Raw genomic sequence first — 18,434 nt, 5'->3', positions numbered from 1 at the left:
CTGGCGGCCCCAGAAACTCGATTTACTCCAGAGTAGAACCGAACAACTCCGGCAGGGGAAAACCGCGACCGCACTGCACTGAGAGCAACGCAAAAAAATGCTGAACGAGCCAGCCAGGAGTCGAACCTAGAATCTTCTGATCCGTAGTCAGACGCGTTATCCATTGCGCCACTGGCCCAGTCCGCATCAGCAGTGCTCATTAGCATGGTCCTCGGAAAGAGGACACGGCTCGGTGAACATGGAGTTCCTTAAAAGCATGCTTTGCTTTGTTGTCATGGCAAGTTGTGGTGTCGATAGGATGCTCTTACACCGAGCATGTGACAGTCCCTCCCAAGAAGAACTGTGATCCAGGCTCTGAGACTTTCTCTTCTCCGGGAGGAGGTTGCAAACGTTAGTTATTTTTGTCAGAGCAGCTGCAGCACACCTGGGTGGAGGCCCACAGCTAGAGTTGAGGCCAACCTTTACGCACACCTTCCCTGGTGGTCTAGTGGTTAGGATTCGGCGCTCTCACCGCCGCGGCCCGGGTTCGATTCCCGGTCAGGGAACTTCCTTTTGACCTCCATGCTGAACTTTGAGGAGTGGTTAACTCACTTGGCGAAGGCAAGAAAGCGGCTCTGAGTGCAAAACATGTCCTTCGAGCCGGAGTCGAACCAGCGACCTAAGGATTGCCATCATCCCACCTACAGTCCTCCGCTCTACCAACTGAGCTATCGAAGGCTTACGGGGCAGTTCCACAACCACATCCTATAAGGTAGCTGCAGACCGACCGCTGGCCAAAAAGGACAGAAGCAAAAGCACTCAAGCCTTCCCATACCGGGAGTCGAACCCGGGCCGCCTGGGTGAAAACCAGGAATCCTAACCGCTAGACCATATGGGAACTGCCACACTAGAAACCCAGTCTTGGCACAAACTCCAGTTCATTCTGATCGCTGGCACGTCCCTGCTCCGCTTGCACAAGTGCCACTCATACACTTACGCACTCTCTCATACACAGTTTCTTGGTTTCCGTAAACCGAGAACCTTCTGATCCGTAGTCTTAAGCGCTAACCTTTGTGCCACCGTCACTCTGTTCAGCACCTTGTTAGCACTTTGCTTGAAGCAAGGACAAGGCTCTGTCAACCCGGAGTTCCTTCACCACACATTCTGCTTTGTTTTTATGGCAAGAGGTTGTGTGGATGGGATGCTCTTACAGGATTCCTGACAGTCCCTCCATAGAAGACCTGAGATCCAGGGTCGGAGACTCTCTCCTCTCCAAGAGTAGGTTAAAAGCAATGGTTTCTTTTGTGTCTGTGTGTCAGAGCCCTTAGGTGTTGCTGCAGCTCAGAGACCTACAAGTGGAGGAGATTACACTGCAAGTCGGCTGGATGACCTCTAAGTGGTAGGCACTTATACCGCACGTAGGCTGGGTTTGCGATTGATGTAGCTGTAGTAGACATTCATAAAAATAAAAAAATATATAAACTGCTTACTCTGAGGTTGTGTTTAGGGTTGGGGTAGGAGTAAAATTGAATAAAACACAGCAGGTTACCGTGTGGTTGGGCCTAGGGCTGGGGTAGGTGTGATTTTAATAAACTGCGATAGGTTGTATTCTGTGCCATGTACGAGACATTGAATCAGTGAAACCCACATGGAGGTTTGTTACTGTGAGGTTGGGTTAAGAGTTGGGGTAGGTTGGGAGGTTGATAAAACACAGCAGGAAACTGTGAGGTTGGTTTAAGGATTGGGGTAGGTTTGACATTCAAACATAACTGGTTGGACGCAGTGTCTTGTACCAGACATTAAATGAATGAAAACTCCAGGAGGTTTTTACAGCCCACTTGGGGCTGACCAGGTCGTTTGGAGCAGGCTCCGATTTCTATTTATACCTTTCTCAGTCAGGTAACTTCCTTTTCAGTAGTATGAGCGTCTGCACTGTGTGGCATATATGCCGACGTATAACAGAGACTGAAACATTGCTCACACTTGTCTGAGGTGGTCATTTTGACTGCAATCTTGTTTTAGGTTGGCACTTTGTTTTTGAATATTGTATGCTTTTCGAATGCGTATCTGTGCTGCAGTAGAACGCCTTAGCCTCACAGCAAACATTTTGGTTTACAAGCTGTCACTGCTGTCTTCCCAGGAGAGTGGCTGTACTGGTTTCTTCTGGAAGTCCTGAGGGATGTACGGGACCAAGACATGAGAGCGGTTGGGGCAGCCTTTGAACCCAGGAGAGCACCCCACAGGCTCTGTGCTGGCGGCCCCAGAAACTCGATTTACTCCAGAGTAGAACCGAACAACTCCGGCAGGGGAAAACCGCGACCGCACTGCACTGAGAGCAACGCAAAAAAATGCTGAACGAGCCAGCCAGGAGTCGAACCTAGAATCTTCTGATCCGTAGTCAGACGCGTTATCCATTGCGCCACTGGCCCAGTCCGCATCAGCAGTGCTCATTAGCATGGTCCTCGGAAAGAGGACACGGCTCGGTGAACATGGAGTTCCTTAAAAGCATGCTTTGCTTTGTTGTCATGGCAAGTTGTGGTGTCGATAGGATGCTCTTACACCGAGCATGTGACAGTCCCTCCCAAGAAGAACTGTGATCCAGGCTCTGAGACTTTCTCTTCTCCGGGAGGAGGTTGCAAACGTTAGTTATTTTTGTCAGAGCAGCTGCAGCACACCTGGGTGGAGGCCCACAGCTAGACTTGAGGCCAACCTTTACGCACACCTTCCCTGGTGGTCTAGTGGTTAGGATTCGGCGCTCTCACCGCCGCGGCCCGGGTTCGATTCCCGGTCAGGGAACTTCCTTTTGACCTCCATGCTGAACTTTGAGGAGTGGTTAACTCACTTGGCGAAGGCAAGAAAGCGGCTCTGAGCGCAAAACATGTCCTTCGAGCCGGAGTCGAACCAGCGACCTAAGGATTGCCATCATCCCACCTACAGTCCTCCGCTCTACCAACTGAGCTATCGAAGGCTTACGGGGCAGTTCCACAACCACATCCTATAAGGTAGCTGCAGACCGACCGCTGGCCAAAAAGGACAGAAGCAAAAGCACTCAAGCCTTCCCATACCGGGAGTCGAACCCGGGCCGCCTGGGTGAAAACAAGGAATCCTAACCGCTAGACCATATGGGAACTGCCACACTTGAAACCCAGTCTTGGCACAAACTCCAGTTCATTCTGATCGCTGGCACGTCCCTGCTCCGCTTGCACAAGTGCCACTCATACACTTACGCACTCTCTCATACACAGTTTCTTGGTTTCCGTAAACCGAGAACCTTCTGATCCGTAGTCTTAAGCGCTAACCTTTGTGCCACCGTCACTCTGTTCAGCACCTTGTTAGCACTTTGCTTGAAGCAAGGACAAGGCTCTGTCAACCCGGAGTTCCTTCACCACACATTCTGCTTTGTTTTTATGGCAAGAGGTTGTGTGGATGGGATGCTCTTACAGGATTCCTGACAGTCCCTCCATAGAAGACCTGAGATCCAGGGTCGGAGACTCTCTCCTCTCCAAGAGTAGGTTAAAAGCAATGGTTTCTTTTGTGTCTGTGTGTCAGAGCCCTTAGGTGTTGCTGCAGCTCAGAGACCTACAAGTGGAGGAGATTACACTGCAAGTCGGCTGGATGACCTCTAAGTGGTAGGCACTTATACCGCACGTAGGCTGGGTTTGCGATTGATGTAGCTGTAGTAGACATTCATAAAAATAAAAAAATATATAAACTGCTTACTCTGAGGTTGTGTTTAGGGTTGGGGTAGGAGTAAAATTGAATAAAACACAGCAGGTTACCGTGTGGTTGGGCCTAGGGCTGGGGTAGGTGTGATTTTAATAAACTGCGATAGGTTGTATTCTGTGCCATGTACGAGACATTGAATCAGTGAAACCCACATGGAGGTTTGTTACTGTGAGGTTGGGTTAAGAGTTGGGGTAGGTTGGGAGGTTGATAAAACACAGCAGGAAACTGTGAGGTTGGTTTAAGGATTGGGGTAGGTTTGACATTCAAACATAACTGGTTGGACGCAGTGTCTTGTACCAGACATTAAATGAATGAAAACTCCAGGAGGTTTTTACAGCCCACTTGGGGCTGACCAGGTCGTTTGGAGCAGGCTCCGATTTCTATTTATACCTTTCTCAGTCAGGTAACTTCCTTTTCAGTAGTATGAGCGTCTGCACTGTGTGGCATATATGCCGACGTATAACAGAGACTGAAACATTGCTCACACTTGTCTGAGGTGGTCATTTTGACTGCAATCTTGTTTTAGGTTGGCACTTTGTTTTTGAATATTGTATGCTTTTCGAATGCGTATCTGTGCTGCAGTAGAACGCCTTAGCCTCACAGCAAACATTTTGGTTTACAAGCTGTCACTGCTGTCTTCCCAGGAGAGTGGCTGTACTGGTTTCTTCTGGAAGTCCTGAGGGATGTACGGGACCAAGACATGAGAGCGGTTGGGGCAGCCTTTGAACCCAGGAGAGCACCCCACAGGCTCTGTGCTGGCGGCCCCAGAAACTCGATTTACTCCAGAGTAGAACCGAACAACTCCGGCAGGGGAAAACCGCGACCGCACTGCACTGAGAGCAACGCAAAAAAATGCTGAACGAGCCAGCCAGGAGTCGAACCTAGAATCTTCTGATCCGTAGTCAGACGCGTTATCCATTGCGCCACTGGCCCAGTCCGCATCAGCAGTGCTCATTAGCATGGTCCTCGGAAAGAGGACACGGCTCGGTGAACATGGAGTTCCTTAAAAGCATGCTTTGCTTTGTTGTCATGGCAAGTTGTGGTGTCGATAGGATGCTCTTACACCGAGCATGTGACAGTCCCTCCCAAGAAGAACTGTGATCCAGGCTCTGAGACTTTCTCTTCTCCGGGAGGAGGTTGCAAACGTTAGTTATTTTTGTCAGAGCAGCTGCAGCACACCTGGGTGGAGGCCCACAGCTAGACTTGAGGCCAACCTTTACGCACACCTTCCCTGGTGGTCTAGTGGTTAGGATTCGGCGCTCTCACCGCCGCGGCCCGGGTTCGATTCCCGGTCAGGGAACTTCCTTTTGACCTCCATGCTGAACTTTGAGGAGTGGTTAACTCACTTGGCGAAGGCAAGAAAGCGGCTCTGAGCGCAAAACATGTCCTTCGAGCCGGAGTCGAACCAGCGACCTAAGGATTGCCATCATCCCACCTACAGTCCTCCGCTCTACCAACTGAGCTATCGAAGGCTTACGGGGCAGTTCCACAACCACATCCTATAAGGTAGCTGCAGACCGACCGCTGGCCAAAAAGGACAGAAGCAAAAGCACTCAAGCCTTCCCATACCGGGAGTCGAACCCGGGCCGCCTGGGTGAAAACCAGGAATCCTAACCGCTAGACCATATGGGAACTGCCACACTTGAAACCCAGTCTTGGCACAAACTCCAGTTCATTCTGATCGCTGGCACGTCCCTGCTCCGCTTGCACAAGTGCCACTCATACACTTACGCACTCTCTCATACACAGTTTCTTGGTTTCCGTAAACCGAGAACCTTCTGATCCGTAGTCTTAAGCGCTAACCTTTGTGCCACCGTCACTCTGTTCAGCACCTTGTTAGCACTTTGCTTGAAGCAAGGACAAGGCTCTGTCAACCCGGAGTTCCTTCACCACACATTCTGCTTTGTTTTTATGGCAAGAGGTTGTGTGGATGGGATGCTCTTACAGGATTCCTGACAGTCCCTCCATAGAAGACCTGAGATCCAGGGTCGGAGACTCTCTCCTCTCCAAGAGTAGGTTAAAAGCAATGGTTTCTTTTGTGTCTGTGTGTCAGAGCCCTTAGGTGTTGCTGCAGCTCAGAGACCTACAAGTGGAGGAGATTACACTGCAAGTCGGCTGGATGACCTCTAAGTGGTAGGCACTTATACCGCACGTAGGCTGGGTTTGCGATTGATGTAGCTGTAGTAGACATTCATAAAAATAAAAAAATATATAAACTGCTTACTCTGAGGTTGTGTTTAGGGTTGGGGTAGGAGTAAAATTGAATAAAACACAGCAGGTTACCGTGTGGTTGGGCCTAGGGCTGGGGTAGGTGTGATTTTAATAAACTGCGATAGGTTGTATTCTGTGCCATGTACGAGACATTGAATCAGTGAAACCCACATGGAGGTTTGTTACTGTGAGGTTGGGTTAAGAGTTGGGGTAGGTTGGGAGGTTGATAAAACACAGCAGGAAACTGTGAGGTTGGTTTAAGGATTGGGGTAGGTTTGACATTCAAACATAACTGGTTGGACGCAGTGTCTTGTACCAGACATTAAATGAATGAAAACTCCAGGAGGTTTTTACAGCCCACTTGGGGCTGACCAGGTCGTTTGGAGCAGGCTCCGATTTCTATTTATACCTTTCTCAGTCAGGTAACTTCCTTTTCAGTAGTATGAGCGTCTGCACTGTGTGGCATATATGCCGACGTATAACAGAGACTGAAACATTGCTCACACTTGTCTGAGGTGGTCATTTTGACTGCAATCTTGTTTTAGGTTGGCACTTTGTTTTTGAATATTGTATGCTTTTCGAATGCGTATCTGTGCTGCAGTAGAACGCCTTAGCCTCACAGCAAACATTTTGGTTTACAAGCTGTCACTGCTGTCTTCCCAGGAGAGTGGCTGTACTGGTTTCTTCTGGAAGTCCTGAGGGATGTACGGGACCAAGACATGAGAGCGGTTGGGGCAGCCTTTGAACCCAGGAGAGCACCCCACAGGCTCTGTGCTGGCGGCCCCAGAAACTCGATTTACTCCAGAGTAGAACCGAACAACTCCGGCAGGGGAAAACCGCGACCGCACTGCACTGAGAGCAACGCAAAAAAATGCTGAACGAGCCAGCCAGGAGTCGAACCTAGAATCTTCTGATCCGTAGTCAGACGCGTTATCCATTGCGCCACTGGCCCAGTCCGCATCAGCAGTGCTCATTAGCATGGTCCTCGGAAAGAGGACACGGCTCGGTGAACATGGAGTTCCTTAAAAGCATGCTTTGCTTTGTTGTCATGGCAAGTTGTGGTGTCGATAGGATGCTCTTACACCGAGCATGTGACAGTCCCTCCCAAGAAGAACTGTGATCCAGGCTCTGAGACTTTCTCTTCTCCGGGAGGAGGTTGCAAACGTTAGTTATTTTTGTCAGAGCAGCTGCAGCACACCTGGGTGGAGGCCCACAGCTAGACTTGAGGCCAACCTTTACGCACACCTTCCCTGGTGGTCTAGTGGTTAGGATTCGGCGCTCTCACCGCCGCGGCCCGGGTTCGATTCCCGGTCAGGGAACTTCCTTTTGACCTCCATGCTGAACTTTGAGGAGTGGTTAACTCACTTGGCGAAGGCAAGAAAGCGGCTCTGAGCGCAAAACATGTCCTTCGAGCCGGAGTCGAACCAGCGACCTAAGGATTGCCATCATCCCACCTACAGTCCTCCGCTCTACCAACTGAGCTATCGAAGGCTTACGGGGCAGTTCCACAACCACATCCTATAAGGTAGCTGCAGACCGACCGCTGGCCAAAAAGGACAGAAGCAAAAGCACTCAAGCCTTCCCATACCGGGAGTCGAACCCGGGCCGCCTGGGTGAAAACCAGGAATCCTAACCGCTAGACCATATGGGAACTGCCACACTTGAAACCCAGTCTTGGCACAAACTCCAGTTCATTCTGATCGCTGGCACGTCCCTGCTCCGCTTGCACAAGTGCCACTCATACACTTACGCACTCTCTCATACACAGTTTCTTGGTTTCCGTAAACCGAGAACCTTCTGATCCGTAGTCTTAAGCGCTAACCTTTGTGCCACCGTCACTCTGTTCAGCACCTTGTTAGCACTTTGCTTGAAGCAAGGACAAGGCTCTGTCAACCCGGAGTTCCTTCACCACACATTCTGCTTTGTTTTTATGGCAAGAGGTTGTGTGGATGGGATGCTCTTACAGGATTCCTGACAGTCCCTCCATAGAAGACCTGAGATCCAGGGTCGGAGACTCTCTCCTCTCCAAGAGTAGGTTAAAAGCAATGGTTTCTTTTGTGTCTGTGTGTCAGAGCCCTTAGGTGTTGCTGCAGCTCAGAGACCTACAAGTGGAGGAGATTACACTGCAAGTCGGCTGGATGACCTCTAAGTGGTAGGCACTTATACCGCACGTAGGCTGGGTTTGCGATTGATGTAGCTGTAGTAGACATTCATAAAAATAAAAAAATATATAAACTGCTTACTCTGAGGTTGTGTTTAGGGTTGGGGTAGGAGTAAAATTGAATAAAACACAGCAGGTTACCGTGTGGTTGGGCCTAGGGCTGGGGTAGGTGTGATTTTAATAAACTGCGATAGGTTGTATTCTGTGCCATGTACGAGACATTGAATCAGTGAAACCCACATGGAGGTTTGTTACTGTGAGGTTGGGTTAAGAGTTGGGGTAGGTTGGGAGGTTGATAAAACACAGCAGGAAACTGTGAGGTTGGTTTAAGGATTGGGGTAGGTTTGACATTCAAACATAACTGGTTGGACGCAGTGTCTTGTACCAGACATTAAATGAATGAAAACTCCAGGAGGTTTTTACAGCCCACTTGGGGCTGACCAGGTCGTTTGGAGCAGGCTCCGATTTCTATTTATACCTTTCTCAGTCAGGTAACTTCCTTTTCAGTAGTATGAGCGTCTGCACTGTGTGGCATATATGCCGACGTATAACAGAGACTGAAACATTGCTCACACTTGTCTGAGGTGGTCATTTTGACTGCAATCTTGTTTTAGGTTGGCACTTTGTTTTTGAATATTGTATGCTTTTCGAATGCGTATCTGTGCTGCAGTAGAACGCCTTAGCCTCACAGCAAACATTTTGGTTTACAAGCTGTCACTGCTGTCTTCCCAGGAGAGTGGCTGTACTGGTTTCTTCTGGAAGTCCTGAGGGATGTACGGGACCAAGACATGAGAGCGGTTGGGGCAGCCTTTGAACCCAGGAGAGCACCCCACAGGCTCTGTGCTGGCGGCCCCAGAAACTCGATTTACTCCAGAGTAGAACCGAACAACTCCGGCAGGGGAAAACCGCGACCGCACTGCACTGAGAGCAACGCAAAAAAATGCTGAACGAGCCAGCCAGGAGTCGAACCTAGAATCTTCTGATCCGTAGTCAGACGCGTTATCCATTGCGCCACTGGCCCAGTCCGCATCAGCAGTGCTCATTAGCATGGTCCTCGGAAAGAGGACACGGCTCGGTGAACATGGAGTTCCTTAAAAGCATGCTTTGCTTTGTTGTCATGGCAAGTTGTGGTGTCGATAGGATGCTCTTACACCGAGCATGTGACAGTCCCTCCCAAGAAGAACTGTGATCCAGGCTCTGAGACTTTCTCTTCTCCGGGAGGAGGTTGCAAACGTTAGTTATTTTTGTCAGAGCAGCTGCAGCACACCTGGGTGGAGGCCCACAGCTAGACTTGAGGCCAACCTTTACGCACACCTTCCCTGGTGGTCTAGTGGTTAGGATTCGGCGCTCTCACCGCCGCGGCCCGGGTTCGATTCCCGGTCAGGGAACTTCCTTTTGACCTCCATGCTGAACTTTGAGGAGTGGTTAACTCACTTGGCGAAGGCAAGAAAGCGGCTCTGAGCGCAAAACATGTCCTTCGAGCCGGAGTCGAACCAGCGACCTAAGGATTGCCATCATCCCACCTACAGTCCTCCGCTCTACCAACTGAGCTATCGAAGGCTTACGGGGCAGTTCCACAACCACATCCTATAAGGTAGCTGCAGACCGACCGCTGGCCAAAAAGGACAGAAGCAAAAGCACTCAAGCCTTCCCATACCGGGAGTCGAACCCGGGCCGCCTGGGTGAAAACCAGGAATCCTAACCGCTAGACCATATGGGAACTGCCACACTTGAAACCCAGTCTTGGCACAAACTCCAGTTCATTCTGATCGCTGGCACGTCCCTGCTCCGCTTGCACAAGTGCCACTCATACACTTACGCACTCTCTCATACACAGTTTCTTGGTTTCCGTAAACCGAGAACCTTCTGATCCGTAGTCTTAAGCGCTAACCTTTGTGCCACCGTCACTCTGTTCAGCACCTTGTTAGCACTTTGCTTGAAGCAAGGACAAGGCTCTGTCAACCCGGAGTTCCTTCACCACACATTCTGCTTTGTTTTTATGGCAAGAGGTTGTGTGGATGGGATGCTCTTACAGGATTCCTGACAGTCCCTCCATAGAAGACCTGAGATCCAGGGTCGGAGACTCTCTCCTCTCCAAGAGTAGGTTAAAAGCAATGGTTTCTTTTGTGTCTGTGTGTCAGAGCCCTTAGGTGTTGCTGCAGCTCAGAGACCTACAAGTGGAGGAGATTACACTGCAAGTCGGCTGGATGACCTCTAAGTGGTAGGCACTTATACCGCACGTAGGCTGGGTTTGCGATTGATGTAGCTGTAGTAGACATTCATAAAAATAAAAAAATATATAAACTGCTTACTCTGAGGTTGTGTTTAGGGTTGGGGTAGGAGTAAAATTGAATAAAACACAGCAGGTTACCGTGTGGTTGGGCCTAGGGCTGGGGTAGGTGTGATTTTAATAAACTGCGATAGGTTGTATTCTGTGCCATGTACGAGACATTGAATCAGTGAAACCCACATGGAGGTTTGTTACTGTGAGGTTGGGTTAAGAGTTGGGGTAGGTTGGGAGGTTGATAAAACACAGCAGGAAACTGTGAGGTTGGTTTAAGGATTGGGGTAGGTTTGACATTCAAACATAACTGGTTGGACGCAGTGTCTTGTACCAGACATTAAATGAATGAAAACTCCAGGAGGTTTTTACAGCCCACTTGGGGCTGACCAGGTCGTTTGGAGCAGGCTCCGATTTCTATTTATACCTTTCTCAGTCAGGTAACTTCCTTTTCAGTAGTATGAGCGTCTGCACTGTGTGGCATATATGCCGACGTATAACAGAGACTGAAACATTGCTCACACTTGTCTGAGGTGGTCATTTTGACTGCAATCTTGTTTTAGGTTGGCACTTTGTTTTTGAATATTGTATGCTTTTCGAATGCGTATCTGTGCTGCAGTAGAACGCCTTAGCCTCACAGCAAACATTTTGGTTTACAAGCTGTCACTGCTGTCTTCCCAGGAGAGTGGCTGTACTGGTTTCTTCTGGAAGTCCTGAGGGATGTACGGGACCAAGACATGAGAGCGGTTGGGGCAGCCTTTGAACCCAGGAGAGCACCCCACAGGCTCTGTGCTGGCGGCCCCAGAAACTCGATTTACTCCAGAGTAGAACCGAACAACTCCGGCAGGGGAAAACCGCGACCGCACTGCACTGAGAGCAACGCAAAAAAATGCTGAACGAGCCAGCCAGGAGTCGAACCTAGAATCTTCTGATCCGTAGTCAGACGCGTTATCCATTGCGCCACTGGCCCAGTCCGCATCAGCAGTGCTCATTAGCATGGTCCTTGGAAAGAGGACACGGCTCGGTGAACATGGAGTTCCTTAAAAGCATGCTTTGCTTTGTTGTCATGGCAAGTTGTGGTGTCGATAGGATGCTCTTACACCGAGCATGTGACAGTCCCTCCCAAGAAGAACTGTGATCCAGGCTCTGAGACTTTCTCTTCTCCGGGAGGAGGTTGCAAACGTTAGTTATTTTTGTCAGAGCAGCTGCAGCACACCTGGGTGGAGGCCCACAGCTAGACTTGAGGCCAACCTTTACGCACACCTTCCCTGGTGGTCTAGTGGTTAGGATTCGGCGCTCTCACCGCCGCGGCCCGGGTTCGATTCGCGGTCAGGGAACTTCCTTTTGACCTCCATGCTGAACTTTGAGGAGTGGTTAACTCACTTGGCGAAGGCAAGAAAGCGGCTCTGAGCGCAAAACATGTCCTTCGAGCCGGAGTCGAACCAGCGACCTAAGGATTGCCATCATCCCACCTACAGTCCTCCGCTCTACCAACTGAGCTATCGAAGGCTTACGGGGCAGTTCCACAACCACATCCTATAAGGTAGCTGCAGACCGACCGCTGGCCAAAAAGGACAGAAGCAAAAGCACTCAAGCCTTCCCATACCGGGAGTCGAACCCGGGCCGCCTGGGTGAAAACCAGGAATCCTAACCGCTAGACCATATGGGAACTGCCACACTTGAAACCCAGTCTTGGCACAAACTCCAGTTCATTCTGATCGCTGGCTCGTCCCTGCTCCGCTTGCACAAGTGCCACTCATACACTTACGCACTCTCTCATACACAGTTTCTTGGTTTCCGTAAACCGAGAACCTTCTGATCCGTAGTCTTAAGCGCTAACCTTTGTGCCACCGTCACTCTGTTCAGCACCTTGTTAGCACTTTGCTTGAAGCAAGGACAAGGCTCTGTCAACCCGGAGTTCCTTCACCACACATTCTGCTTTGTTTTTATGGCAAGAGGTTGTGTGGATGGGATGCTCTTACAGGATTCCTGACAGTCCCTCCATAGAAGACCTGAGATCCAGGGTCGGAGACTCTCTCCTCTCCAAGAGTAGGTTAAAAGCAATGGTTTCTTTTGTGTCTGTGTGTCAGAGCCCTTAGGTGTTGCTGCAGCTCAGAGACCTACAAGTGGAGGAGATTACACTGCAAGTCGGCTGGATGACCTCTAAGTGGTAGGCACTTATACCGCACGTAGGCTGGGTTTGCGATTGATGTAGCTGTAGTAGACATTCATAAAAATAAAAAAATATATAAACTGCTTACTCTGAGGTTGTGTTTAGGGTTGGGGTAGGAGTAAAATTGAATAAAACACAGCAGGTTACCGTGTGGTTGGGCCTAGGGCTGGGGTAGGTGTGATTTTAATAAACTGCGATAGGTTGTATTCTGTGCCATGTACGAGACATTGAATCAGTGAAACCCACATGGAGGTTTGTTACTGTGAGGTTGGGTTAAGAGTTGGGGTAGGTTGGGAGGTTGATAAAACACAGCAGGAAACTGTGAGGTTGGTTTAAGGATTGGGGTAGGTTTGACATTCAAACATAACTGGTTGGACGCAGTGTCTTGTACCAGACATTAAATGAATGAAAACTCCAGGAGGTTTTTACAGCCCACTTGGGGCTGACCAGGTCGTTTGGAGCAGGCTCCGATTTCTATTTATACCTTTCTCAGTCAGGTAACTTCCTTTTCAGTAGTATGAGCGTCTGCACTGTGTGGCATATATGCCGACGTATAACAGAGACTGAAACATTGCTCACACTTGTCTGAGGTGGTCATTTTGACTGCAATCTTGTTTTAGGTTGGCACTTTGTTTTTGAATATTGTATGCTTTTCGAATGCGTATCTGTGCTGCAGTAGAACGCCTTAGCCTCACAGCAAACATTTTGGTTTACAAGCTGTCACTGCTGTCTTCCCAGGAGAGTGGCTGTACTGGTTTCTTCTGGAAGTCCTGAGGGATGTACGGGACCAAGACATGAGAGCGGTTGGGGCAGCCTTTGAACCCAGGAGAGCACCCCACAGGCTCTGTGCTGGCGGCCCCAGAAACTCGATTTACTCCAGAGTAGAACCGAACAACTCCGGCAGGGGAAAACCGCGACCGCACTGCACTGAGAGCAACGCAAAAAAATGCTGAACGAGCCAGCCAGGAGTCGAACCTAGAATCTTCTGATCCGTAGTCAGACGCGTTATCCATTGCGCCACTGGCCCAGTCCGCATCAGCAGTGCTCATTAGCATGGTCCTTGGAAAGAGGACACGGCTCGGTGAACATGGAGTTCCTTAAAAGCATGCTTTGCTTTGTTGTCATGGCAAGTTGTGGTGTCGATAGGATGCTCTTACACCGAGCATGTGACAGTCCCTCCCAAGAAGAACTGTGATCCAGGCTCTGAGACTTTCTCTTCTCCGGGAGGAGGTTGCAAACGTTAGTTATTTTTGTCAGAGCAGCTGCAGCACACCTGGGTGGAGGCCCACAGCTAGACTTGAGGCCAACCTTTACGCACACCTTCCCTGGTGGTCTAGTGGTTAGGATTCGGCGCTCTCACCGCCGCGGCCCGGGTTCGATTCGCGGTCAGGGAACTTCCTTTTGACCTCCATGCTGAACTTTGAGGAGTGGTTAACTCACTTGGCGAAGGCAAGAAAGCGGCTCTGAGCGCAAAACATGTCCTTCGAGCCGGAGTCGAACCAGCGACCTAAGGATTGCCATCATCCCACCTACAGTCCTCCGCTCTACCAACTGAGCTATCGAAGGCTTACGGGGCAGTTCCACAACCACATCCTATAAGGTAGCTGCAGACCGACCGCTGGCCAAAAAGGACAGAAGCAAAAGCACTCAAGCCTTCCCATACCGGGAGTCGAACCCGGGCCGCCTGGGTGAAAACCAGGAATCCTAACCGCTAGACCATATGGGAACTGCCACACTTGAAACCCAGTCTTGGCACAAACTCCAGTTCATTCTGATCGCTGGCTCGTCCCTGCTCCGCTTGCACAAGTGCCACTCATACACTTACGCACTCTCTCATACACAGTTTCTTGGTTTCCGTAAACCGAGAACCTTCTGATCCGTAGTCTTAAGCGCTAACCTTTGTGCCACCGTCACTCTGTTCAGCACCTTGTTAGCACTTTGCTTGAAGCAAGGACAAGGCTCTGTCAACCCGGAGTTCCTTCACCACACATTCTGCTTTGTTTTTATGGCAAGAGGTTGTGTGGATGGGATGCTCTTACAGGATTCCTGACAGTCCCTCCATAGAAGACCTGAGATCCAGGGTCGGAGACTCTCTCCTCTCCAAGAGTAGGTTAAAAGCAATGGTTTCTTTTGTGTCTGTGTGTCAGAGCCCTTAGGTGTTGCTGCAGCTCAGAGACCTACAAGTGGAGGAGATTACACTGCAAGTCGGCTGGATGACCTCTAAGTGGTAGGCACTTATACCGCACGTAGGCTGGGTTTGCGATTGATGTAGCTGTAGTAGACATTCATAAAAATAAAAAAATATATAAACTGCTTACTCTGAGGTTGTGTTTAGGGTTGGGGTAGGAGTAAAATTGAATAAAACACAGCAGGTTACCGTGTGGTTGGGCCTAGGGCTGGGGTAGGTGTGATTTTAATAAACTGCGATAGGTTGTATTCTGTGCCATGTACGAGACATTGAATCAGTGAAACCCACATGGAGGTTTGTTACTGTGAGGTTGGGTTAAGAGTTGGGGTAGGTTGGGAGGTTGATAAAACACAGCAGGAAACTGTGAGGTTGGTTTAAGGATTGGGGTAGGTTTGACATTCAAACATAACTGGTTGGACGCAGTGTCTTGTACCAGACATTAAATGAATGAAAACTCCAGGAGGTTTTTACAGCCCACTTGGGGCTGACCAGGTCGTTTGGAGCAGGCTCCGATTTCTATTTATACCTTTCTCAGTCAGGTAACTTCCTTTTCAGTAGTATGAGCGTCTGCACTGTGTGGCATATATGCCGACGTATAACAGAGACTGAAACATTGCTCACACTTGTCTGAGGTGGTCATTTTGACTGCAATCTTGTTTTAGGTTGGCACTTTGTTTTTGAATATTGTATGCTTTTCGAATGCGTATCTGTGCTGCAGTAGAACGCCTTAGCCTCACAGCAAACATTTTGGTTTACAAGCTGTCACTGCTGTCTTCCCAGGAGAGTGGCTGTACTGGTTTCTTCTGGAAGTCCTGAGGGATGTACGGGACCAAGACATGAGAGCGGTTGGGGCAGCCTTTGAACCCAGGAGAGCACCCCACAGGCTCTGTGCTGGCGGCCCCAGAAACTCGATTTACTCCAGAGTAGAACCGAACAACTCCGGCAGGGAAGAACCGCGACCGCACTGCACTGAGAGCAACGCAAAAAAATGCTGAACGAGCCAGCCAGGAGTCGAACCTAGAATCTTCTGATCCGTAGTCAGACGCGTTATCCATTGCGCCACTGGCCCAGTCCGCATCAGCAGTGCTCATTAGCATGGTCCTCGGAAAGAGGACACGGCTCGGTGAACATGGAGTTCCTTAAAAGCATGCTTTGCTTTGTTGTCATGGCAAGTTGTGGTGTCGATAGGATGCTCTTACACCGAGCATGTGACAGTCCCTCCCAAGAAGAACTGTGATCCAGGCTCTGAGACTTTCTCTTCTCCGGGAGGAGGTTGCAAACGTTAGTTATTTTTGTCAGAGCAGCTGCAGCACACCTGGGTGGAGGCCCACAGCTAGACTTGAGGCCAACCTTTACGCACACCTTCCCTGGTGGTCTAGTGGTTAGGATTCGGCGCTCTCACCGCCGCGGCCCGGGTTCGATTCCCGGTCAGGGAACTTCCTTTTGACCTCCATGCTGAACTTTGAGGAGTGGTTAACTCACTTGGCGAAGGCAAGAAAGCGGCTCTGAGCGCAAAACATGTCCTTCGAGCCGGAGTCGAACCAGCGACCTAAGGATTGCCATCATCCCACCTACAGTCCTCCGCTCTACCAACTGAGCTATCGAAGGCTTACGGGGCAGTTCCACAACCACATCCTATAAGGTAGCTGCAGACCGACCGCTGGCCAAAAAGGACAGAAGCAAAAGCACTCAAGCCTTCCCATACCGGGAGTCGAACCCGGGCCGCCTGGGTGAAAACCAGGAATCCTAACCGCTAGACCATATGGGAACTGCCACACTTGAAACCCAGTCTTGGCACAAACTCCAGTTCATTCTGATCGCTGGCACGTCCCTGCTCCGCTTGCACAAGTGCCACTCATACACTTACGCACTCTCTCATACACAGTTTCTTGGTTTCCGTAAACCGAGAACCTTCTGATCCGTAGTCTTAAGCGCTAACCTTTGTGCCACCGTCACTCTGTTCAGCACCTTGTTAGCACTTTGCTTGAAGCAAGGACAAGGCTCTGTCAACCCGGAGTTCCTTCACCACACATTCTGCTTTGTTTTTATGGCAAGAGGTTGTGTGGATGGGATGCTCTTACAGGATTCCTGACAGTCCCTCCATAGAAGACCTGAGATCCAGGGTCGGAGACTCTCTCCTCTCCAAGAGTAGGTTAAAAGCAATGGTTTCTTTTGTGTCTGTGTGTCAGAGCCCTTAGGTGTTGCTGCAGCTCAGAGACCTACAAGTGGAGGAGATTACACTGCAAGTCGGCTGGATGACCTCTAAGTGGTAGGCACTTATACCGCACGTAGGCTGGGTTTGCGATTGATGTAGCTGTAGTAGACATTCATAAAAATAAAAAAATATATAAACTGCTTACTCTGAGGTTGTGTTTAGGGTTGGGGTAGGAGTAAAATTGAATAAAACACAGCAGGTTACCGTGTGGTTGGGCCTAGGGCTGGGGTAGGTGTGATTTTAATAAACTGCGATAGGTTGTATTCTGTGCCATGTACGAGACATTGAATCAGTGAAACCCACATGGAGGTTTGTTACTGTGAGGTTGGGTTAAGAGTTGGGGTAGGTTGGGAGGTTGATAAAACACAGCAGGAAACTGTGAGGTTGGTTTAAGGATTGGGGTAGGTTTGACATTCAAACATAACTGGTTGGACGCAGTGTCTTGTACCAGACATTAAATGAATGAAAACTCCAGGAGGTTTTTACAGCCCACTTGGGGCTGACCAGGTCGTTTGGAGCAGGCTCCGATTTCTATTTATACCTTTCTCAGTCAGGTAACTTCCTTTTCAGTAGTATGAGCGTCTGCACTGTGTGGCATATATGCCGACGTATAACAGAGACTGAAACATTGCTCACACTTGTCTGAGGTGGTCATTTTGACTGCAATCTTGTTTTAGGTTGGCACTTTGTTTTTGAATATTGTATGCTTTTCGAATGCGTATCTGTGCTGCAGTAGAACGCCTTAGCCTCACAGCAAACATTTTGGTTTACAAGCTGTCACTGCTGTCTTCCCAGGAGAGTGGCTGTACTGGTTTCTTCTGGAAGTCCTGAGGGATGTACGGGACCAAGACATGAGAGCGGTTGGGGCAGCCTTTGAACCCAGGAGAGCACCCCACAGGCTCTGTGCTGGCGGCCCCAGAAACTCGATTTACTCCAGAGTAGAACCGAACAACTCCGGCAGGGGAAAACCGCGACCGCACTGCACTGAGAGCAACGCAAAAAAATGCTGAACGAGCCAGCCAGGAGTCGAACCTAGAATCTTCTGATCCGTAGTCAGACGCGTTATCCATTGCGCCACTGGCCCAGTCCGCATCAGCAGTGCTCATTAGCATGGTCCTTGGAAAGAGGACACGGCTCGGTGAACATGGAGTTCCTTAAAAGCATGCTTTGCTTTGTTGTCATGGCAAGTTGTGGTGTCGATAGGATGCTCTTACACCGAGCATGTGACAGTCCCTCCCAAGAAGAACTGTGATCCAGGCTCTGAGACTTTCTCTTCTCCGGGAGGAGGTTGCAAACGTTAGTTATTTTTGTCAGAGCAGCTGCAGCACACCTGGGTGGAGGCCCACAGCTAGACTTGAGGCCAACCTTTACGCACACCTTCCCTGGTGGTCTAGTGGTTAAGATTCGGCGCTCTCACCGCCGCGGCCCGGGTTCGATTCCCGGTCAGGGAACTTCCTTTTGACCTCCATGCTGAACTTTGAGGAGTGGTTAACTCACTTG

The 18,434-nt window shown here is 49.9% G+C and overlaps 34 non-coding genes across 34 annotated transcripts; 9 read left to right on the top strand and 25 right to left on the bottom strand.

Annotated features, from left to right (window-relative positions):
* Positions 1 to 105: 105 nt before the first annotated feature.
* Positions 106 to 178, bottom strand: trnar-acg (transfer RNA arginine (anticodon ACG)). Its single transcript has one exon. It is a non-coding gene; the product is annotated as a tRNA-Arg (tRNA).
* A 295-nt stretch (positions 179 to 473) lies between these two features.
* On the top strand, positions 474 to 545 carry trnae-cuc (transfer RNA glutamic acid (anticodon CUC)). Its single transcript has one exon. It is a non-coding gene; the product is annotated as a tRNA-Glu (tRNA).
* An 85-nt stretch (positions 546 to 630) lies between these two features.
* On the bottom strand, positions 631 to 717 carry trnay-gua (transfer RNA tyrosine (anticodon GUA)). Its single transcript is given in 2 exon segments — positions 631 to 666; positions 681 to 717. It is a non-coding gene; the product is annotated as a tRNA-Tyr (tRNA).
* Positions 718 to 805: 88 nt separating this feature from the next.
* On the bottom strand, positions 806 to 877 carry trnae-uuc (transfer RNA glutamic acid (anticodon UUC)). Its single transcript has one exon. It is a non-coding gene; the product is annotated as a tRNA-Glu (tRNA).
* Positions 878 to 2,335: 1,458 nt separating this feature from the next.
* On the bottom strand, positions 2,336 to 2,408 carry trnar-acg (transfer RNA arginine (anticodon ACG)). The gene has a single exon. It is a non-coding gene; the product is annotated as a tRNA-Arg (tRNA).
* Positions 2,409 to 2,703: 295 nt separating this feature from the next.
* trnae-cuc (transfer RNA glutamic acid (anticodon CUC)) lies at positions 2,704 to 2,775 on the top strand. The gene has a single exon. It is a non-coding gene; the product is annotated as a tRNA-Glu (tRNA).
* An 85-nt stretch (positions 2,776 to 2,860) lies between these two features.
* trnay-gua (transfer RNA tyrosine (anticodon GUA)) lies at positions 2,861 to 2,947 on the bottom strand. The gene is given in 2 exon segments: positions 2,861 to 2,896; positions 2,911 to 2,947. It is a non-coding gene; the product is annotated as a tRNA-Tyr (tRNA).
* An 88-nt stretch (positions 2,948 to 3,035) lies between these two features.
* trnae-uuc (transfer RNA glutamic acid (anticodon UUC)) lies at positions 3,036 to 3,107 on the bottom strand. Its single transcript has one exon. It is a non-coding gene; the product is annotated as a tRNA-Glu (tRNA).
* Positions 3,108 to 4,565: 1,458 nt separating this feature from the next.
* Positions 4,566 to 4,638, bottom strand: trnar-acg (transfer RNA arginine (anticodon ACG)). The gene has a single exon. It is a non-coding gene; the product is annotated as a tRNA-Arg (tRNA).
* Positions 4,639 to 4,933: 295 nt separating this feature from the next.
* Positions 4,934 to 5,005, top strand: trnae-cuc (transfer RNA glutamic acid (anticodon CUC)). Its single transcript has one exon. It is a non-coding gene; the product is annotated as a tRNA-Glu (tRNA).
* An 85-nt stretch (positions 5,006 to 5,090) lies between these two features.
* trnay-gua (transfer RNA tyrosine (anticodon GUA)) lies at positions 5,091 to 5,177 on the bottom strand. The gene is given in 2 exon segments: positions 5,091 to 5,126; positions 5,141 to 5,177. It is a non-coding gene; the product is annotated as a tRNA-Tyr (tRNA).
* Positions 5,178 to 5,265: 88 nt separating this feature from the next.
* On the bottom strand, positions 5,266 to 5,337 carry trnae-uuc (transfer RNA glutamic acid (anticodon UUC)). The gene has a single exon. It is a non-coding gene; the product is annotated as a tRNA-Glu (tRNA).
* Positions 5,338 to 6,795: 1,458 nt separating this feature from the next.
* On the bottom strand, positions 6,796 to 6,868 carry trnar-acg (transfer RNA arginine (anticodon ACG)). Its single transcript has one exon. It is a non-coding gene; the product is annotated as a tRNA-Arg (tRNA).
* A 295-nt stretch (positions 6,869 to 7,163) lies between these two features.
* On the top strand, positions 7,164 to 7,235 carry trnae-cuc (transfer RNA glutamic acid (anticodon CUC)). The gene has a single exon. It is a non-coding gene; the product is annotated as a tRNA-Glu (tRNA).
* Positions 7,236 to 7,320: 85 nt separating this feature from the next.
* On the bottom strand, positions 7,321 to 7,407 carry trnay-gua (transfer RNA tyrosine (anticodon GUA)). Its single transcript is given in 2 exon segments — positions 7,321 to 7,356; positions 7,371 to 7,407. It is a non-coding gene; the product is annotated as a tRNA-Tyr (tRNA).
* Positions 7,408 to 7,495: 88 nt separating this feature from the next.
* On the bottom strand, positions 7,496 to 7,567 carry trnae-uuc (transfer RNA glutamic acid (anticodon UUC)). The gene has a single exon. It is a non-coding gene; the product is annotated as a tRNA-Glu (tRNA).
* Positions 7,568 to 9,025: 1,458 nt separating this feature from the next.
* trnar-acg (transfer RNA arginine (anticodon ACG)) lies at positions 9,026 to 9,098 on the bottom strand. Its single transcript has one exon. It is a non-coding gene; the product is annotated as a tRNA-Arg (tRNA).
* Positions 9,099 to 9,393: 295 nt separating this feature from the next.
* Positions 9,394 to 9,465, top strand: trnae-cuc (transfer RNA glutamic acid (anticodon CUC)). The gene has a single exon. It is a non-coding gene; the product is annotated as a tRNA-Glu (tRNA).
* Positions 9,466 to 9,550: 85 nt separating this feature from the next.
* trnay-gua (transfer RNA tyrosine (anticodon GUA)) lies at positions 9,551 to 9,637 on the bottom strand. Its single transcript is given in 2 exon segments — positions 9,551 to 9,586; positions 9,601 to 9,637. It is a non-coding gene; the product is annotated as a tRNA-Tyr (tRNA).
* Positions 9,638 to 9,725: 88 nt separating this feature from the next.
* trnae-uuc (transfer RNA glutamic acid (anticodon UUC)) lies at positions 9,726 to 9,797 on the bottom strand. Its single transcript has one exon. It is a non-coding gene; the product is annotated as a tRNA-Glu (tRNA).
* Positions 9,798 to 11,255: 1,458 nt separating this feature from the next.
* Positions 11,256 to 11,328, bottom strand: trnar-acg (transfer RNA arginine (anticodon ACG)). Its single transcript has one exon. It is a non-coding gene; the product is annotated as a tRNA-Arg (tRNA).
* A 295-nt stretch (positions 11,329 to 11,623) lies between these two features.
* trnae-cuc (transfer RNA glutamic acid (anticodon CUC)) lies at positions 11,624 to 11,695 on the top strand. The gene has a single exon. It is a non-coding gene; the product is annotated as a tRNA-Glu (tRNA).
* An 85-nt stretch (positions 11,696 to 11,780) lies between these two features.
* On the bottom strand, positions 11,781 to 11,867 carry trnay-gua (transfer RNA tyrosine (anticodon GUA)). Its single transcript is given in 2 exon segments — positions 11,781 to 11,816; positions 11,831 to 11,867. It is a non-coding gene; the product is annotated as a tRNA-Tyr (tRNA).
* An 88-nt stretch (positions 11,868 to 11,955) lies between these two features.
* trnae-uuc (transfer RNA glutamic acid (anticodon UUC)) lies at positions 11,956 to 12,027 on the bottom strand. Its single transcript has one exon. It is a non-coding gene; the product is annotated as a tRNA-Glu (tRNA).
* Positions 12,028 to 13,485: 1,458 nt separating this feature from the next.
* trnar-acg (transfer RNA arginine (anticodon ACG)) lies at positions 13,486 to 13,558 on the bottom strand. The gene has a single exon. It is a non-coding gene; the product is annotated as a tRNA-Arg (tRNA).
* Positions 13,559 to 13,853: 295 nt separating this feature from the next.
* On the top strand, positions 13,854 to 13,925 carry trnae-cuc (transfer RNA glutamic acid (anticodon CUC)). The gene has a single exon. It is a non-coding gene; the product is annotated as a tRNA-Glu (tRNA).
* An 85-nt stretch (positions 13,926 to 14,010) lies between these two features.
* Positions 14,011 to 14,097, bottom strand: trnay-gua (transfer RNA tyrosine (anticodon GUA)). The gene is given in 2 exon segments: positions 14,011 to 14,046; positions 14,061 to 14,097. It is a non-coding gene; the product is annotated as a tRNA-Tyr (tRNA).
* Positions 14,098 to 14,185: 88 nt separating this feature from the next.
* On the bottom strand, positions 14,186 to 14,257 carry trnae-uuc (transfer RNA glutamic acid (anticodon UUC)). Its single transcript has one exon. It is a non-coding gene; the product is annotated as a tRNA-Glu (tRNA).
* A 1,458-nt stretch (positions 14,258 to 15,715) lies between these two features.
* Positions 15,716 to 15,788, bottom strand: trnar-acg (transfer RNA arginine (anticodon ACG)). The gene has a single exon. It is a non-coding gene; the product is annotated as a tRNA-Arg (tRNA).
* Positions 15,789 to 16,083: 295 nt separating this feature from the next.
* Positions 16,084 to 16,155, top strand: trnae-cuc (transfer RNA glutamic acid (anticodon CUC)). Its single transcript has one exon. It is a non-coding gene; the product is annotated as a tRNA-Glu (tRNA).
* Positions 16,156 to 16,240: 85 nt separating this feature from the next.
* On the bottom strand, positions 16,241 to 16,327 carry trnay-gua (transfer RNA tyrosine (anticodon GUA)). The gene is given in 2 exon segments: positions 16,241 to 16,276; positions 16,291 to 16,327. It is a non-coding gene; the product is annotated as a tRNA-Tyr (tRNA).
* Positions 16,328 to 16,415: 88 nt separating this feature from the next.
* On the bottom strand, positions 16,416 to 16,487 carry trnae-uuc (transfer RNA glutamic acid (anticodon UUC)). Its single transcript has one exon. It is a non-coding gene; the product is annotated as a tRNA-Glu (tRNA).
* A 1,458-nt stretch (positions 16,488 to 17,945) lies between these two features.
* Positions 17,946 to 18,018, bottom strand: trnar-acg (transfer RNA arginine (anticodon ACG)). The gene has a single exon. It is a non-coding gene; the product is annotated as a tRNA-Arg (tRNA).
* A 295-nt stretch (positions 18,019 to 18,313) lies between these two features.
* Positions 18,314 to 18,385, top strand: trnae-cuc (transfer RNA glutamic acid (anticodon CUC)). Its single transcript has one exon. It is a non-coding gene; the product is annotated as a tRNA-Glu (tRNA).
* Positions 18,386 to 18,434: the final 49 nt, after the last annotated feature.

The sequence above is a fragment of the Danio rerio genome, chromosome 4 (assembly GCF_049306965.1).
Source record: "Danio rerio strain Tuebingen ecotype United States chromosome 4, GRCz12tu, whole genome shotgun sequence".
Taxonomy (NCBI): domain Eukaryota; kingdom Metazoa; phylum Chordata; class Actinopteri; order Cypriniformes; family Danionidae; genus Danio; species Danio rerio.
Note: the sequence above shows the minus strand (reverse complement) of the source record. Positions and strands in the feature narration are given on the sequence as shown.